Genomic DNA, 20,990 nt, shown 5'->3' on the forward strand with positions numbered 1-20,990 from the left:
TCTTCCCAGGATTCACAAATCCTTTCCACCTTCTGGACTGTCGGGAGACGGCATGAGGGCGGCGTCTTTCGTCAGACAGCGTGAGAGTGCTTCCCTCAGCCCTCTTCCCTCAGAGTTTTTTTTCTGCAAGAGCACTTCCTGGAGATATTAAATGTAGTATATTGCAATGTTTCTTATACAATGTTTATCTATTTATTTAATTTGTCTAATTACAATACATATTATTTACATTGCAGATATACTCACTGAATATAAAACAAACAGACCGCTCAGATCATTAGGATCGAGCCAGTTAGAAATACCAAGGGTTCACACAAAACAAGGGGAGTATGCTTTTAGCTATTATGCTGCCCACATTTGGAACCAGCTTCCAGAAGAGATTTTAAATCCTTTAAATCTAGACCCAAAACTCCTCTGTTTAGCTGTGCATTTACTGAATGAGCAATGTGCTACGCCCAAACTGATTGCACTGTATTTTATGTATAATCATTTTCTATTCTAAACTGCTTTAACTCATTTCAAATAAATTTTTCAATAACTTTAAAAGTTTTTAAATTCCTTGTTTTTTTTGTTGTGATTGTTTTTGATTATTTTTCTTTCTTTTATGTAAAGCACTTTGAATTACCATTGTGTAAGAAATGTGCTATATAAGTAAACTTGCCTTGCCTTACAATGAAATGTATTACATTGTTTATTTATTTATTTATTTATTTTTGTGAACATACACTAACATTCAAAAGTATGGGATCAGCAAAAATAAAAAACAAACAAACAAATAAATAGGTAGTCCCTTATTCTAAACAAGGCTGCATTTATTTACTCAAAAATACAGCAAAAACAGTGATACTGTCAAATATTACTGCAATTTAAAATTATTATTATTTTTTTAAATATATTTTAAAACTTTTTTCTGTGATTTTCAGTAGTGATTACTCCAGTTTTCAGTATCACATGATTCATGAAGCAATTATGCTGCCTTATAGTTTTGTGGAAACCATAAAACATTTTTTTTTCAGGATTCTTTGAAGAATAGAAATTCAAAAGAACAGCTTGTAATTATAAAATGGTATATAATGGTCTCTGCTCAATAAAAGTTTGAAACAAACAAACAAACAAACAAACAAACATACTGAGAAATTAAGTTATTAATAACTGATAATGATGAAACATTATATGTATTTGGATTACACTAATTGTGTATAATTGTTTTTGCATGTAGCCAACAAAGGAAATATGATAGAAGGTGTTTTGTGCATTTGCATTGCATTATTTAGTGAAACACAGTCTTTTTAGAACTCATAAAACATCATTTCTTTTGCAATAGCGCTGCGGCTGAATATAGGTGCCTGAAATATTGCAAATAAAATCTTTGTGAATGTGTATAGGCTTTGAGCTGAGTGTGAGTATACATGTGCTGTGTGCAGGTCTGTGTGTGTGTGTGTGTGTGTGGAGGAGTGGTTTGTTTTGGGAGTTGATAAGCTTAAGTGTAGTGCTGAGAGGTCAGAACGGGACACTCGTTGGGGGTGGTGTCGGTTAATTGATGACCGCTTTTTGTCGGCCTATAATACGCCAAGAGTTACTGATAACAACGATACAGCCATTAGAAGACCGAAATAAAACACCGGATCAGTACATCCCAAGCGGAAGGGACTGAGAAAGGAAGAGGAAAAAAAACAACAACAACCTTTCATTAAGCCCTGCCAGCAAGAATTAATAAAATCTACCTAAAACATCCTGGGAATCGATGAAGAAAAAAAAAAAAAAATGAAGAAACCGAAAAAAAGAAAAAAAAAAACACATTAATGGGAGATGGTGGAGTAATAAATGATGGTGAGGGCCCTAGGGTGCGTTTCAAATGTTTATTAGTCCAAAACCCTCTGCTTCTAATTCTGGGTCCCGATAATCGCTGTACTTTAATTTCTTTCTTGGCTGGCCCTTTTTGGAGCTCTCCCAACATGCATGCTTTGCTTTTCATGCTCAAACATATTTTTTTCGCCCTTCCTTTCATCCACTCTCTCTCTGAGGTGGACCGCTTGATTTTTTGTATGCAGTGTGCGTAGATAATTTTAAACAGCTTCCATATATAGATGTGTTAGAGGACAGGAGATTCGAAGGGCCCTGAGACCGAGGGGTTTGGATGTTTTACTACACAAAAATGGTTACTGGTCACTTCCACGTGTGACGTTAATGTGTCAGATAGCAGAGAGAGAGAAAGAAAGAGAAGGTTGAAAGGCAGAATAGAGGGGTAATTGTGATGTTTCTTAAGTGTGAAGGAGTGTTTGAGTGCATGTGAGTGCTCTGTTGCTAACTGAAATGGCAGAGAGCATTTTGAGGTGCTTCCAACGCAGATCACTTCTCTTATTGGTTTGTACTGAAAGTGGGCGTGAATATCTTTGATCTGGCATTAATGTTGTATAAGTTGACTTTTTTCATATGCTTCTTTTATGTGCCTGCAGATATCATGTGAGCCTGAATTGCAAATAAATGCATGTGTATACACACACATACACACACAAACACACACACATGATATTGCTCTTCAGAGCAGAAACAAAGACTTTTGCTTGTCAGGCCCATATGCTGATGTCACTGCAGTATGAATTGCATTGTTACCAGAAGTTCCACTTTTTATTGACCATTTATCTTCTCACCACCATCATAACCAGCAAACTTTCAGAGATATTTATTAGAGCCTTTGGCACCTAGTGTGGGAATGTAAAAAAATATTCATCGTGCTGTTAAACATAGAAATAAACTTACAAAAAAAGTTAAATATTATGAACAAAATGATAAAAGACCAAATATATTTTCTTATCAGCTGACTTAACAAAGAACACTTTTGTCTACGATGAATATGTGTGCCATAATTATCTGATTTCTTTCTGTCCTCATAAATGAATTAGAAGCAGCTGATCAACTGCATTATTGGTAATTAAATTCTTAATTAAAAATTGCTGCGGTTCAATGACTAGCACAAACCCTAAAATAGAAAAACACTGACATCACTAATATGGCAAACTGTTACACTAGGTTTGTTGAGGTAATTTGAGTATTATATTGGCATGGGAGTCTGAGGGAAGAAAAAAACCTGAAGGATCATTTACGTTTGCAGTCAGACAGAGTGAATATGTTAAATTATCAATGAGGATATATTAGTATGTCATGCTCCAATGCACGTATCAGCACTGATGTCCTGCACAAATCAGCCAGTATCATTTAATATAAAAAAATAATGTTAACGTCAACGTACAGTTCGAATTATTACAATGTGATTCATATAGAAAAAAGGATGTCCTCTAATAAATTAAATAAGCAGTATTTACATCATACATATATGGATGGCCCATCAGTGTCTAACACAGTGATGTTGTTGTGGGGCAAAATGTATTTATGATAAAGAGTATTAATGACAGCTCACAGCACAGATGAAATTTGCCTGAAAAATCGGAAGTTTTTTGTATTTTAATAAATAAAGTCCTCCTCAACAAGCAACAACAGCTACAACTGATGTTTTCTCCTTTCATTTCTACCCTTAATCTCTATTACTATTTAAACAAACACTGTGCGACAGTCCACAACTTCCTCTGCAACAGTTTTAAACACCCACCAGACTGTGAACTCCTCGCCTAAGAAACAGCCCTAATCAGTGTGCATATGTCTTTGTGTGTTTGTAGAGTGAGTCACTCAGTGTTGAAAGAGTATGTGTGTGTTTTGTGTCTGCGTGTGTGTGCTTGTTCGTGAGAGCAGATGCAGGAATCAAGCTGAAAAGTAACACTTGGCTCAACAGGGGGAATTTCGGCTTGAACCTGCTACAACCGAAGATGAATATGCAGTGTTTTCACATGTGAAAATGTGTGCATTTGTGCTTCTGTATGTCCCTGCTGGCTTCATAGGTGACCTCAGTCAGCGCCAGGTGACCCGTGTGTCTGTCCGTGTGTGCATTTCTGTGTGTGTGAGTGTCATGCATGTGACCAGAGACAGTGTTGGGAGGAGGAGGAGGCGACACACCAGGATCACAAAAACTATACTAGGAATAATTGTAACACACAGCATAGCTGTAGCAACAGAAATTCTGCCTTGCCTTTTTTTTTATTAAAGGTATTACCTATTTGTTCCTAAAATGGACATTATGTGGAGCAGCCTAAAAAAAATAAAACAAAAATAGAAAACATACACCATCAGACAATTTTTATGAACAGTGAGATTTTTCATGTTTTTTTTTTTAAAAAGTCTCTTGTGCTCACCAAGTCTTCATTTATTTGATCCAACGTACAGCAAAAAGAGTAACATTTTTAAATATTTTACTATTTAAAATAATTTTCTATTTCAGTATATTTAAAAATGTAATTTAATTCTGTGATTTCAAAGCTGATTTTTTTGCATCATTATTCCAGTCACATGATCTTTCAGATATCATTCCAATATTCTGATTTGCTGCTCAAAAAACATTTATATACTCAATCCAAGCTGTTGAATGGTATAGTGTATAATGTTACAAAAACTTTTTATTTCAGATACAAAAATTGCAGATAAATCTTTAGATCTGAAAAAAATGTACTTGATGGTTTTAAATATTAATAATAATAATAATCAGAAATGTTTTTTGAACAGCAAATCAGCATATTAGAATGATTTCTGAAGGATCATGTGACACTGAAGACTGAGTGAAGACTGATCACAGGAAAAAAATGCATTTTAAAATATATTTAAATAAAAAGCAGTTATTTAAAATAGTAATAATATTTCACAATATCACTGCTTTTGCTGTATTTTGGATCATATAAATGCAGGCTTGGTGAACAGAAGATAATTCTTTAAAACTAAGCTTAAAAATCTTACTGTTCAAAAACTTTTGACTGGTATAGATTGCTGTTTTCTCTTTGTCTGGTCAGAATGATTAATGGAATGAATACATAAAAATAAATACATATATAACCTTTTTTTTGCAGTTTGAGCTAAAGAAACCAAAACTTGAAAAACTGTGGCTTTTGCACAACTTTAATTTTGAAAATTTCCTTTTCTTCTGTCTCAATGCACAGGTTAATATCCTTATCACAACAGCCAGAAAGGGAGAATGGAAAATAGAGAAATGATCAGTGAGAAAGCCAGCTAAATTACCGGCTGAGCACACTTGACGATGACTTCATTCAGAAGGTTAAAAAGCAACTAAAATAACTGGAGAAAAAAATATATTCCCTTTCCGTAACACTGCCAGAACTCCCATCATTCTCAACAGCTTGGAAACATCAGCTGGGCATTTCCACTTTATGAGAATTTCTTCTCTCCATCTTTCTTCTTTTTTGGCCGGTGGGAGGGTTGCAGGTTTATGTTTTGCCAGCTTGTATGATATGAAAGCTCAAAAAGAGAAGAAACACAAGCCAGACCGGCACAACTGTATCCAATATAAAACGACCTAGGTTACGTATGTAACCCAGGTTCCCTAAGGGAACGAGAGCTGCATCCGAAGACGCTATGGGAACGCTCTCAGCGTCATTCCGCTCTGAATATCGTATGCAATCAGTCCAATAGAAGGGCGAAGCGTCACGGGCGGGGTGACGTCACGACCAGGAAGTATATAAGCACATGAGGCGGCGCCTGCGTTAGCTCCATGTCATGAAGCAAGCGCTGGCAGGGATGCCGGAAGTATGGCTGCGAGACGCAGCTCTCGTTCCCTTAGGGAACCTGGGTTACATACGTAACCTAGGTCGTTCCCTTTCAGGAACGTTGAGCTGCGTCCGAAGACGCTATGGGAACGCTATACCAACGCCTCCATACTGACAAGTCCCTGTCTGTGTCAGGACAAGAGGACAGAGGAGCCCGGAGTGGCTCGGACATCAAGGTTGTAAAACCTCGCAAAGGTCAGGGGCGTGGACCATCCCGCAGCGTCGCAGATGTCCCGTATTGGGACACCTGCCCAAAGGGCCTTTGAGGCCGCCATACCTCTAGTTGAGTGCGCTCTGACTCCCAGCGGATGGGCAAGCCCAGAGGCCTCGTAAGCAAGGTTAACAGCATCCACAATCCACCTACTAAGAGTGGGCTTCGTAGCAGGAAGACCCCTCTTAGGCGGACCATAGCATACCAGCAACTGGTCCGTCTTTCTCCACAGGGCAGCTCTGTGGATGTATGCGCCCAGTGCTCGCACTGGGCACACACAGTGGTGCTTCTCCTGGTCAGGCTCCCTGAAGGGAGGAGGACAGAAGGCCTGCAGTACGACCGGCTGTGGTACGACTGTCGGGACTTTAGGAAGATACCCCGGACGGGGGTAGAGAAATACTTTCGCCATGCCGGGCGCAAAGTCAATGTGAGAAGGGGCCGAAGAAAGAGCCTGAAGGTCCCCCACCCTCCTCAGAGAGGTGATGGCCAACAGGAAGACAGTCTTAATAGTGAGGAGTCTATCAGTTATCTCCTCAAGAGGCTCGAACGGCGCCCTACTCAGAGCCTCCAATACCACAGCCAAGTCCCACGTAGGGACTCGTGGTCGCACCGGAGGCCTCAGCCTCAGCGCACCACGGAGGAAACGTATCCCCAGGGGTTGTCTGCCCACTGACTGGCCATCGATAAGGGCGTGGTATGACGAAATAGCAGCCACGTAGACCTTAACCGTGGAGTGGGTTAACCCTGCGGAGAACCGGGCCTGCAGGAACTCCAGCACTGTACCAACTGGGCAGTTAACTGGGTCAAATTGGTGGTCTCCGCACCAGGAAGTGAAGAGTTTCCACTTCAGGGCATACAGTTTCCTCGTAGAGGGAGCTCTGGATTGAAGGAGGGTCTCAACAACCTCAGTTGACAGACTGGAAGCTACGAGTTGCGCCCCCTCAGAGGCCATACCCACAGCTTCCATAGCTCCGGGCTGGGGTGCACAAGACCCAGCGGGGCTGGCGGAGCTAGAGAGAACCAGAGGGGACATTGCGCTGACTCTCGAGTGGCGAAGAGGTCCACCTGTGCCTGGCCAAAGACCTTCCAGATCTGCTTCACCACCTCTGGGTGAAGCATCCATTCCCCGGGCCTCAGCCCCTGCCTCGACAGAACGTCTGCTCCCACATTGAGATGCCCAGGGATGTGAATAGCTCTCAAGGATAGGAGCTTGCCCTGGGCCCACACCAGGATCTGGCGCGCCAGCTTGTACAAGGGGCGCGACCTCAGACCTCCTTGGTGGTTGATATAAGAGACTACTGCCGTGCTGTCGGTGCGCACCAGCACATGGCGGTCTCTTAGGTCCGGGAGGAAGTGCTTGAGTGCACGGAACACAGCTAGGATCTCTAGCAGGTTGATATGCCACGACTGGTGGCGTCGACTCCACAGACCATGGGCAGGGTGGCCACTCATGACCGCACCCCAACCGGTGAGGGATGCGTCCGTCGCTAGCGAGACACGGCGACACAGAGCTCCCAGCACCGGGCCCTGAATCAAGAACTGAGGATCTCTCCACATGTCTAAGGCACGGACACCACGGCGTGACACTTTGACAGCGCGCAGCGAGTCTCCCCTCAAGGAGACCCCCCTGTTCTTGAGCCACCACTGTAGGGGCCTCATGTACAGCAGGCCAGAAGGAATCACGCTGGACGCTGCTGCCATAAGCCCTAGCAGCCTCTGAAACTGCTTGACAGTGAATGGCTGGCCTTGACGCACTCTCTTGACTGCCGTGAGAATCGACTCGATCCGAGCAGGGGTCAGCCACGCCTGCATCGTGGTCGAATCCCACACCACGCCTAGATAAGTGGTTCTCTGAACTGGAGACAGCACACTTTTCTTGGCGTTGAGTCTCAACCCCAACTCTCTCATGTGGGCGAGAACGACATCTCGATGCCGAACCGCCAACTGCTCTGTCTGAGCGAGAATCAACCAATCGTCGATGTAGTTGAGTATGCGGATGCCCTGCAGTCGCAACGGGACCAGTGCCGCATCCACACACTTGGTGAAAGTGCGGGGTGAGAGTGCTAGGCCGAAAGGAAGAACCCGATACTGATACGCTTTGCCCCCGAAAGCGAACCTCAGGAACTTCCTATGAGAGGGAAGGATGGATATATGGAAATAGGCATCTTTGAGATCTATCGAGACAAACCAGTCCTCGGACCTGATCTGAGATATAATCTGCCTGACTGTAAGCATCTTGAACTTCAGCTTTCTGACTGAGCGGTTCAGAGCTCGCAGGTCCAATATGGGCCTCAGCCCCCCATCCTTCTTTGGAACAATGAAGTATCGGCTGTAGAAGCCGGCGCGGGTCTCGTGAGGAGGAACCAACTCGATGGCTTCCTTCCTCACTAAATTCTCGACTTCTTGTTCCAGAACCAGAGCCTGCTCGGGGCGGACCGTAGTCACGCAAACCCCGTTGAACGGCGGAGGTGGCCCATCGAACTGGATGGAATAACCACGCTCTACCGTCCGCAGCACCCAAAGGGACACATCTGGCAGCCGCCGCCAGGCCGCCAGATGATCTACTAAGGGAATCAGTCTCTCGAGACTGACCTCTGGTGTTAGAGATATGGCCAGACCACTGTCTTGCTGCGGCTCTCCGGAGGAAGACGCGGTCTCTGGCGCTTGAGGCGAGTTTCTCAGGCCCGCAGTCAGAACCGGCAGGGAACTCTGAGAACAGCACTCGCTGGGACCTACTGTGCCCTGGAACTGCAGGGTTGACAGACAGATCCCCGGAGGGCACCGAGAGGAGACGGTCACCGGGTACCGCGGTGTAAGCCGCTCCACCCCAGTAGGGGCCGCCCTCCGAAGTCCTGGAGCACGCCCATCAGGACTTGTGTGCCGAGGACCTCCTAGCCATAAAGGTATCCCGAAGATTAGCCTTCGGCTTAGAGGTACTCGGCGCAGAGCGCTGCCGCACTCGGCTCCGCCGCGGGGGAGCACGAGTGGCCACGCTCTGCTTCTGCGCAGCCCGGTACGAGGAGCTGGTATGCGGAGGGGACTGCTCCCGCCCAGCAGTCCCCCGAGTTAGAGATCGGCGAGGGAGAAACCGCTGAAACGTCTCCGCCTGCTTCGCCGAACAGACCAGAAGGCTTAAGCGGGGCGTCCATGAGGCAGAATCTGTCTTTCACCTGAATTTCAGACAGATTCAGCCACAGGTGCCTCTCCGTCGCCACCATAGCTGCCATGGAGCGGCCGATGGCACGGGCCGACTCCTTGGTAGCGCGGAGGGCAAGATCAGCGGTCTTCCTCAGCTCAGAAATATCTTCTGGCCTAACCTCGCCGCCCTCATCTAACTCTCTCAGCAGTTCGGCCTGGTACGCCTGTAACACCGCCATGGTGTGCAGACATGCACCGGCCTGGCCTGCTGCCGCATACCCCCTGCCCACTAAGGATGAAGTCGTGCGCAGAGGCTTAGTAGGCAGGGTAGGAGCCTTCAAGGACGACGCCGTGAGCGGGGACAGATAGCTCGCAAGCGTCCGTTCAATCCGTGGCATCGTCCTGTACCCGCACGCGTCCAGGTCCCGCACATTGCCATAATATGATGCGGGGACGAACGGGCGGGACGAGAACGGTCTCGACCACGATCTCGACACCTCAGCGTGGAGATCGGGGAAAAATGGAAGGCTCCTGCGGTGAGGTGGTTGCCGCGAGCGCAGAAAACGCTCATCTAATAGACTTGGCTGCGGCTTTGTTGATTTTTCGGGGGGCCAACTGATGTCAAGCTTGGCCACTGCCCTAGTAACCACCTCTAAAAGCTCCTCGTACTGCAGTGTGGGCGGCGAACCCTCGTCGGCGCTCGACGCCTCAGCCTCCTCAGGGGACGAGAGACGGAGCTCCGAGCCCTCGTCTCGAGAGGAAGGAACCGCTCCCTCAAGAGACGGGGCACCAGATCTGGCGGTTACGGGAGGAGATAGGGAAATTCCCGTCTCACTCTCGTCCGCCAAATCAGCCTGTGAACCCCACGAGTGCAGCCGCCGCTCTGCCTCGGCAAAAGCGGGGCCAGCACCATGTGGGACGCTCACAAAGGCTCCCTTCTCAAAGAGAGCCCTCCGGGTGCGGAGTGTGCGCAGCGAGAGCCGCTCACAGTGCGGGCAAACGGCTCCCTCGAGAGCCGCTGCCGCATGCTCCGCACCCAGGCAGACCACGCACAGATCATGTGTGTCCTCAGCCGTAATGTAGCGCGGGCAAGGACTAACACACAACCTATAACGTGATCTGAGATCACCCCCTGCCTTGGTCTTAGCTTTAGGCATTCTTGTCACTTTCACTCAGGACAAACAACAGTAAATAAGACTCACAAGACAGATTGGACTGACACACACACAGAGCGCTTGCTGAATGACAGAAAGCTAACGCGGGCGCCGCCTCATTTGCTTATATACTTCCTGGTCGTGACGTCACCCCGCCCGTGACGCTTCGCCCTTCTATTGGACTGATTGCATACGATATTCAGAGCGGAATGACGCTGAGAGCGTTCCCATAGCGTCTTCGGACGCAGCTCGACGTTCCTGAAAGGGAACTTAAGAGTTCTGTATGAAAGAAAAGTGAGTGAAAGAGAAAGAGAGAAATAATGGGAAGGAGCTCTGTAAATTGGGATCAAAGAAAGAAAAACTTTAGTGTTAGCTGCTGTCGAGATCTTTTGTTTATCCCATAAATGCCATCATCAAAAACGCAGCTTTTCCCTCCTGCCGTTAATCTTTCCTATGACTATTTGAATCGGTTAGATGAAAGGAGTGTGGAATTAAAGAAGAAGAAAGGGAGGAAAGGACAGGAGACACTAAAAGAGGGAATAAATCAGGTTTGGAATGGAAATGACCCATTTTCCAATAGCAAGGGATTACATGCCTAAACACTGCTGCTCTTTTTCCTTTTGTCTTGTTCCTTCTTTCCTATTCCAAGACTCCTCTGTTGAGGAATTGTGTTGGGTTGAACTGAACACGACTAAAACTGCTCACTTGACCTCAGTCCTAAGGAAAAAGATTTCTCTTTCTTCTTCTTTTTCTTCACAGACTATAAATGCAACTAATGGAAAAGTTGTAATGTTGAGACACAAAGTCCTAGAATGTGAAGTTATGTGAGGCAAAACATCACACTTTTCTATTATCTACAGCAGCTGATTATGCAGAAGCTCTGTAATTTCGTTGTATCTTGTGTACAATGACAATAAAGACATTCTAATTCTAATTCTAATTCTGATTAAAAGCATGAAAAAGTAGTGAAATATATTAAAAAGGTCACAGCCATGATGGACATATAGTGTGGCTAATACTGTACAATCATAAAATACCGCAAACCTGGCTTTTGTGTTTAACACCTAAATTATATAAAGAATTGCAAGTTGCTTTTGTCAAAATAAGAATGAAGATAAACGTAAATAAAATTAAACCCTTTATGCATGAATTATTATATCATAAATTAAAATTATGTTCTTATTATGCAAGGGTTGAATATAGTTAAGTAATATCAACTGAACAAGTCTACTTTTGTTCTGAATATCAACATGATTGTGAGTGGGATACTAAATACAACCGTTAAATAATCAGCAACTTAACTTTTAGATAATATAGCCAATTATTTACATAAAGGAACAGCACTGGTGTTTCAATAATGAAGAGAGTGGACCTGTCACAATACCCACACATGCTGACTTGGAGCAGTATTTGAGGCTAAGCGTAACATGTTTAGGAACTTATGTGCCCCAAAATGGTAAGAATTGCAAAATTGATTAAATTAATTAGAAAAGACAGATAATTTGGGAGCAAAATGAAATGTGCTGTACACTGTAATGGTGATGAGGATACAGTATACTGTATGTATTTTAGTAAGACGTTTGCATTGGTTTTTTAACAAGATTAGAAGCACCACAATTATCAAATTGTATTATATGTTGCATGCACTGTATTTTTTATTTTTATTTTTTTGAAGTTGTAAAACAAACATTTTTGGCGAATGTTTTACAAGAAAATACAATAAGTTTTTCTAGTTCAATATTTCATGTTTAATTCAATTTGTTACTTGCTGTTTCTTTGTAAATGTTTGAGTGAATTTTTGTTCCACACCTCTTTTTTTCTTAGTGCAGAGACTACTAAACACACACTTAGAAGTTTATTTTAAAACACAAATAATTAAAGTTTAAATAAAGCTCTATACTTATACTTCATCAGGTAAAGTGCGACACAATTCAAATCCACTTAAACACTTGAGCCAAATACAGTAAATATATCATGTAAGTAGATAAACTTGCAAATACCACAAGTGTGGGTATTGGGACAGGCCCGGGCACTTGTTCAGTTCCTAAATTAATCTCTATTTTTGAATTAATCGTTTAAATGTGTGATTCAGTGATTCACCAATTAAGCCAGACATCTGCAGAATGATGTAACCTGCAGTAAACTTGGTGCTTTACCATTTTCATCAGCCATTTTGAATTTGTATTTCACACACACACACAGAAAAAAAAACATAAAGAGGCAGTCACAAAGAATAATGATCAAGGGTAAAAAGTCACTCACTCACATCTTGGTTGACTAAAATGGCTTTTAAAGATGGATATCATGCATCAAAGGGTTAACAACAGAGTTCAGAGGATGTTACACTAACATGGAGGGAGAGAGCAAAGTATTTAGAGAGACGGGTGTGTTAGAGTGTGTATAGTTGTAATAATTATCTCCATCAGTAGAGTGATTTAACTGTGGGAGCAAGACATTCAGGCCACATGCTAATAATCTGCGATCTGTTAAGAGACAGACTCAACAGCTTGAGCTCATCAGACACACTCGCACTAAAAAGATGGAAAGAAACACAGAAAGAAAGGGTGCGAAAGACAGAGGGCGCGAAAGTGAGAGAGAGAGAGAGCACAAGAGCGTTTTTCACCCAGAAGAACACCCAGACACTGACAGTGAGGGCTGGTAAAATTGGAAACAGAGGAGCTATCAATGTGAGAAAAAAGGAAACGTATCAAGGTAGGTGGGGGGGTGGATTTTACAGGGGTTGACAGAGGGTCCTTGTGGAATAGGAGGGTTCGATGCGGCTAAACATGGTGTGAAATTGAAACTTTTGGACGACGTTGCAGCCGAGCGGCCGCATCGCCAACGCTACATAATCACCGGAACTGTGGTGGTATGGAGGGGAGCGGGCCGAAGAAAAGTAGCCAGAGACTTCATTTCCAGCCGGCTGGAATGAAAGCTCTGCTCACTGAAGAACGGTCAGAGATAATATGTGGAGGCCTGGTGGCATCAAAGCAGGATTTGCTGGAACTCCTGAACACAGCGCGACTTTTCTTTCTCATTCTTTTTTTTTTTTGCCATCGCCTCTGCCTGGAAGTACGAAGGCATCATTAAAATGTTTCAGTTCAAATGGTTGTCACTCCGCGCTTTCAGAAACATTCAAAAGCGTGTCACAGCACGACTCCCTGCATCACTCTGCCACAGCGCCCGTGTCAAGCGCTCCACGCCAAATGTGCAGGAATGACAGGAAGTTCAGGCCCATCTCTTTCCCTGAGAGAGAAGAAATGCGGAGGGATGAAAGAGTGTTTAGGCAGTGTGTGCGTGTGTTGTGTGTGAGTGAGTATGTGGGAGGAAAAATAGAAAAGAATGAAGAGGGATGAGTGCGAGACGGAGAGAAAATGAAATAGAGCACCAGTCTGTTAAACATCGCTGATCACCCAATATAAACGACATCATTCCTCTCAACAAATCGCACCCAAATGCTTTCAGCTGGAAGTGTTTACCCTCTCCCCCGTATATATGTCTCTCTGTTCTCTGTGATTTATACTGCGTTGTGGTGATTGGCTGTAAGTTTGAGCTGCCACGGTCAACAGGATGCCACCCAGCTCCAAATTGGAGAAGCCCGTTCTCTAAACTTCGTCATTAGCGGTTCTAATTACAAACAGCCTTCAGTTAGACCAACGCTGACACATTTAAACACACACCTGGATGGAAAACTTCAACACGTCTGAATGTTACAAACTCAATAAACGTGTCTAATTTAGCTTCGAGACATTGGAATAGCTAAAGATGCTTCAATCATAAAAAAAAACAGAGACCTCAGTGCGAGATTGTGTTGCTTTAACCTTGGTTGCCAGTGGTGACCATTTATGTCGATGGTTTGGAATCTGCCATGTATTGTTTTTTTCACTTGATACATCCGGTGAATTATGTTTATCACCCGAGGTAATCTATTACACTAAACTAATGTATCTATGTGAATGTCTATGACATGTCAGTCAGAAGACGTGTGAATATAGGACAGCGGTGCTGAGTGCTAGCTGAAACCTGAGCCGGTGGGACAGGCCTCTAATAAATTAGCCCCGCTTCTCTTAATTTATGTCGGGTGTTTCAAGTGGGGCCCAGTTGTTTCCAGATGGCGGAGGGCTGAGTTGTGTATGTGTGTGTGTGTGTGTGTGTGTGTGTGTTAATGGTGGTCAGTGGGTTTTAGTGAGGTTAGGGGGTGAGGCTCTGATGGCAGCTGCATAAGACACAAAAGAATGGCCTGACATTGATGGCTAATTCAGATGAAGACGAAACTGATCCGTTTACACAACAATGTACAGCTGCGCAGAAACTACACCTCCTTTAGCCACAGCAGTCACAGGCCCGATAACTGTTCACACAAGCACAAAACACGGTCTGGAAAAGAGGGGATGAGATAGCAAGGCTATTTTCACCAATTCCAGATACCATTACTCAGACAATTTATCCTTAGTACAAATTGCACATTACTTATGCAGTACTTTGTGTGAATGACTATTGCTCTTTTATTTGCTGCCTAAAAATTGTTTTTTCATTTTATCGGTCTAATGAAGACATTCTGTTTTCTTTGTTATATCAGTTGAATTTTATATTTCTTTATTTTTCACATAATCTAATTTAATCATTTAAAAGGTTAAACATCCTACATTTAGTCTTAAAACTAAACCATATTCACAGAAGGTATTTACATTTCATTTAAAGGGATAATTCACCCCAGAATAAAAATGTAATCATCGTTTACTCACCCTAATATCATTCCAAAACCACAAGGCTTTGGAACACAAATAAATCTATTTTTCATGTTCTCTTAATAATTTAAAAAAGAGACAGTAAAAGTATGAATCAATGTGAATCAGGTGGTTTAAGCCTAGTTTTCTTAGAGACGCAATTACTTTATAAAATAAACAGATTAAATTTGGGATTTTATCACCTCATCAAACACATATACAATATGGTAAATGATGTTTATAACAAATATGGTTTTTATGGGTGTATAATAACATGAAGGTGAGTAAATAATGAGAAAATTTTTGGGTGAAATACCCCCTTTAATATTTAATCAGTGTTTGTTTGTTTGTTTATTTATGCACTTTTTGTATTTGAAATGATCTATTTTTTCAATTCCAGAAATATTTCAAACAGAAGCATGTTAAGAAGACATTTTATAATCCACAATTTCATGAAGTAAAAGTTCATGTTATTGTTAGGGTTACATTGTGTCTTCAATGAAAAGCTCATGTTGTGAGATGCTAAAAAACACACATCCAGAGTGAATGTCTCCCAAGACCAGCAAATTAACCTAGGTATATTAACTAACTTTCTATTTATAAGCTTTCAATTAAAACCAAAAGAAGAAATCAAGAAAGAAATCAAAATCAAAAAAGAAGAAAAAGAAGACACTGTATCGTACAAAAATATACAGCAAAGGCACAACCTATAAAACACAAATACATATGCACACATGTCACTGAACATGTCTGACACGCAGAGAGAGCAATGAAACAGAACTTTGGCCCAAGAGCATCACTGAGCTTTTGGAAGCACTTGTCTCTCACTCCCTCCTCTCATTTAGCGGTGGCATAACCCAGTCATCTCTGACACATCAGCCAATCTGTTAAATGAGAAAGCCATCATTTGAGAGAGAGCGAGAGAGCCTGAAAGAGAGAGCAAGAGAGAGAGAGAGATTCATCTGGTGAATTTTTTAAGAGGAGTTCCAGTAAAGCTCCATATGGCACAGAGCAGCAACAGCAGGCAGTCAGGGAGGGGAGGGAGACAGAGAGAGAGAAATGGCTATAGAGAGAGATGGAGAAAGAAAAACATGCAGTGAAACAGCAAATCAGACTGTAGTCTCCTTGATAAAGTCATAGAAAGTCAGCTCAAACAGTGTCATGTCTACTTGTCTAAGGGGCCATTCACACAGGACGTGTTTTTGCCTTCAAAAACAGCGAGACATGTCTCAACAGCTGAAGACATCCATCTACGACCTGATTATGCAGGAAAACAGCACCTATGGATGCAAAAAAGTGAACTTTTCCAGGTCTCCTCCACTGTCCCTCTACTGCGTCACTGAGAAACACTCTCTTCTTGCTTTACACCATCCCTCAATGGTCGTCTGACCTGATAACCTCCCTCTTATCTGAGCAGAGCAATGAGGTCATAATTACACAAAGAGAGAGTATTAATCCCACCCAAGAGAGCAGAAGGATTAATGCCCCGATACAAACTCCTGTTATCGGCCACAGAGAAAGAGAGTGTGAGAGATGGAGAGAGAGAGAGAGAGAGAGAAAGAGCTCTGCAGGAGAGTGGAGCTGGGCAGCACATTGACAGCTCCCACTATACGAGGGAGGTCGAGTAATTTAATAAGCCACTCAGGAAACAATAGGGAGGATGATCAGCACGCCGGGAGCTGCTTCGTCTGAGCTCAGAGAGTGAGAGCCAGAGGAGCCATCCAGCTGTTTTAGCCATCAAACACACACTCGCATAGCTAATTAAATCATAAAAGAATATGTAGCATGCTTGCACCGAATGCGCAGCAATATACACACACTTACTTAAATATATATATATATATATATATATATATATATATATATATATATATATATATATAATTTAAAACTACATCTGTTAGTTTAGAAATGAATTGATGATGAAAAAAAAATTAAAAAATGACTAAGAAAAAAAGCATTCCAATTAAAAAAGGCTTGTACTCTCAACTGAATAATGAACAGATTCCATATAAAGAACAGGGATCAGAAAAGGAGATTTGAGTTATGAATATTTGCCTTCAAATTAGACTCCAGGCTGAGGCAGCAGAGGATGGTGAGGCATGGCTCTATCATCTGTATTTCTGAAAGTCGTTTCTTTCCTCTTGGGAAAGTGATCAGAAGAATTAGCTTCTGATTTATTATTATTATTAGATTAGAATAGAGTAAGACTCGAAGTTCAAAAGTAAAAAATTGTAATAATAAATTAAAATGTACAACACACTCTCAACGACATAAAAGGGAAATTATCTAGGCGCAAACCATGTGCCAAGATTCATTGCTATGTTGTGGTATAATCTCACAGGTAAAATTTCAGCTAACGAATGCTATGAAATAAAGTTACATGAGGACGCAGAAGTGATCATATCCTAAGATAAAAGGTAAAAATACTGCATCAGTAGTAGTCAAACTTTTTTACAATTCCACAGTTGTAGCTGGTACTGCCTATCTCTTTTTCAAACTTTAATTACGAAGTATAAGGTAGATATACTCAAAGGACTTACAGAGGGCAACAATCGATCTGAGGGAGAAGTACCAAATCAAGACTTCTCGAACAATTATATAAATAACAACTGTGTAGCAGTCAGCAATAACGGAAAATTAATTTCCTTTTCATCTTGTCTTGTGTACTAGGGCAGCACAGAAGCTGCATCTGAAGTGGGATAAATATGAATGGTGCACAGATTTTTTAGGCACTGTAAAAATATTAAGAAAAATATCTTAAAAAGCCTATTTCGACATTAATATAATTGTGAATTATAATAGTCATTTCTAAGTAATTTTTAAATTGTTTCTAAACTTTTTTTCAGGAATTGCAATTACAAAACAAACAAACAAAAAACGTTGTTTTTACTCTTTCCCTTTTTTCTACTGTGCTGTGTACTAAAACAAGGTAACCCAAATAGCAGTTTCACCTCTCCTCCCTATTGCACTTAAAAGTTACAATGAATCCAAGTTAATTTTTTAAATAAATAAAGTAATTATTATAGCATTAATGTTCAAAATAATAAAACGTTAACTTACTGTATAAAATGAATGAAAACTGAAACAATTAAATTATAACATTAATAAAAACAAAACATACACACTACCATTCAAAAGTTTGGGGACAGTTTTTTTTAAATAAATTAATACTTCTTCAGGATTAAATTGATCAAAAGTGAAAGTAAAGAAATTTATAATGTAACGTAAAATTTCAATTTCTAATGAATGCTGTTCTTTTTAACTTTCTATTCATTAAAGAATCCTAATCTTAAGCACCAAACCAACATATAAATCATTTCTGAAGGATCATGTGACACTTAAGACTGGAGTAATGGCTGCTGAAAATTCAGCTTTGAATTTTAAGCATGAACTTCTGTTTTGAAGTTTTAAATTGTAAAAATTGTAAAACTGCTCAGGCCAGAAGAAAACAATATATATAAATGACTAAAATGTAGGAGTATTGATTTTAGTCAAACCTCTCATATTGCCATCACTTATCTTAGTAATAGCAGCACCATCAACACCAGTTTCTTCTATACCAGTTATTTATCTTACTTCTAAGCATTCTCTCAAAAGAAACACTCTATTTGCTTATCACTTGTTGATTTTTAGGCGAGCTAGCTGACAGAAAAAAAGACAGGCACTGATTGTCATGACAACAACAACATTTAAATGAAATAATTCAAAATTGTATTCTGGATATTATGGGCTAAAATGGGTCAGAGCCAGCATATTTTACAATGACTTTAAGCAGCATTGCATTTTTTACCCTGCTCAAAGCAGCCGCACATCAGATACTTTTGCTCAGGTGGACGTCTTTAGGTGAAAATCAGAAAGGGTGATTAATTGGCTGGATCTTAATGCTTTGCTCTTTCTCTCTCTATTGAGCTGAAGAGGAAGAAGGTGGAGGAAACATAGCCCCTCACAAAGCAGCCATTGATGAAACACTTTTTCCGTGCCCTCTACTCTCACTGATAGTACCAGGTAGCAATTTTCAACCATGCAGACGCTGGACAATAGCGAGATTGTTGGGTCTCGGCTGCAGGCAACTTTCTACAGTATCAGACACCGGTTACCCTCAACCACTCTCCTATACAATCTGGAGCCTAAGAAACAAGGAGGAGCGTGGGGAAATACAGTTTCCACAATCCTCTTTTAATGGTACACAAGAGAGGTGACTCTGAGGCTTCTGGGGGAGAGAGGACAAAACCTTGGCTGGCACAACGAGGACACTGGCAAAGCATGAAAAGACAGGGTACAGAAATACTTCCTTTGAGAGGAAAACAATATTCCTGACCTACAAGAAGGTGCGGTCTGCGGCCTTCAAGATATGGACCATCAAGTGAGCGCTTTCATAATGTGACAAACATCTCACCTTTCCTTCACTCTCACTTTGTTTTTCTCTCTCACACTCTCAGCCTCTCTCATGTCTTGTTTTAAGCACGCATCAAGTGGCTTTTAAGGGTCAGGGTTATTTCAATTATGCAGACATAAGACGAGATCAGAACCTTATGAACAGCATAATCACTGCAGAACAAAAGCCTCCCAGCCCAGAATAATATACAGATTAGAGCCTATTATCAGATAAATTTACCTCTCGTTGTCTCTGAACTCCATCGTCTATTGCATCAGAGGTGACTCGCTCACCCCTGAACTGAGATGCCTTCCTCTGGTCTTTACCTGTCGTCTTTTCTTGATGGAGGATTATGCAGAACAAAGCGAATTGTAAAGTTTTAGAGAAGCGTGAAAGTGAAGAAAGTTGGGCACTTAAGTTAGTGTGCAAGGAAAGCGATTAAAATGTCTTTTTTGTTTTCAGAGCAGGCTAACGATAACTTCAGAGAGTCGGGAAGAGACTTAGTGGAGACTTGGACCGGCTCGGTGCGTATACTGGATACCTTCGGTAGTATCAAGTCACAGATATTTTGAAAATATACAATTTCATGACGCCTGCATTCCCAGAGCGCAGGAAACAGATTAAGATCTCTGTCCCTACGGTCTGATGAGTGTGCAAGCGTGTGTGTTGTGGGACTAATCAGAACACATTTGGGTGGTGTGATATTACCAAAGACAAGTCTCTAAGCTGTGTACTGATAATGCCATTGACAGGTAAGGTCAAAAGCGAACAGAGCTGAAAGCACACACTAGTTCGTTTTTATACCACAGTGGGAACCTTCATATCATGGGACCATTGACTTTTATGTTTATATTTTAAGCTAATTATATCTGCTACACACTAATACCAAAAGTATGTCTTCGTTTTCCATTTGCCGCTACATTTAGCACACAGTGCGTGACAAATTTTGGCATCAACAAGCTCCACGCAGACTGTTCGCAATCAGTCAGAGTTTTACAATGCTTTTGCGCATACTTTGCATCATCCGTGCACGTACCGAACTGAATTAATTATTTGGTCCACTAGGTGGCAACACTCACAATTAGTTGAAGAAAATGGAAATAATAATAATAATAATCTGCAATTTTCAGGAACAAGCATAAACCATATACTGGAAAAAAAAAAAAAATGCAGATGATTTCAGGAACATATCAATCATTTGTATAATCACTTTTAATGTGACAATTACTTTTGACCAATAAATGGCACAGTGACCAAATTGATGTGACACAAAATGTGGTGTAAATGTGCTAATGCATTGCAGAGACATAGTTTGGATACATTTTGGCATCATGTCATCATTCATTTGAACAATACATTTTAAAAGAAATTCAAAATGTTCAACCAACTATGCCATTATTGGTAATGACTTCTCAGCATAACGCAATGAATTTTCAAATTGAAAAATACATTGGATTTCAAAACCCAATGAATTTTTTTAATTTTTTGCCTAAGGATAACAGGCAAAAATTCATTTTGGCATCATGTCACCAAATTCATTGATGCATTAGAAATTAAATCTATAACTTTTTGCTGCAAGGTCTGAAGATGATCTCAGTCTAATTTGGTGAAAATCGGATCAACATTCTAGGAGGAGTTAAAAAGTAGCTTTTCAAAGAAATTGAAAACATTAATTTTTCATTAAGTTTTGCGTAAGGATAATGTCACGGATTTGTGGTT

The 20,990-nt window shown here is 41.6% G+C and overlaps 1 protein-coding gene across 1 annotated transcript in view; it reads right to left on the reverse strand.

Annotated features, from left to right (window-relative positions):
• Nucleotides 1-20,990, reverse strand: part of LOC306872706 (teneurin-3-like) — a gene marked incomplete at its 3' end in the record, with an annotated part of 76,134 nt that overhangs the window by 8,290 nt on the left and 46,854 nt on the right. The window lies entirely within an intron of this gene.

This window comes from Barbus barbus (assembly GCF_936440315.1).
Source record: "Barbus barbus genome assembly, chromosome: 7".
NCBI classification, from domain to species: Eukaryota; Metazoa; Chordata; class Actinopteri; order Cypriniformes; family Cyprinidae; genus Barbus; species Barbus barbus.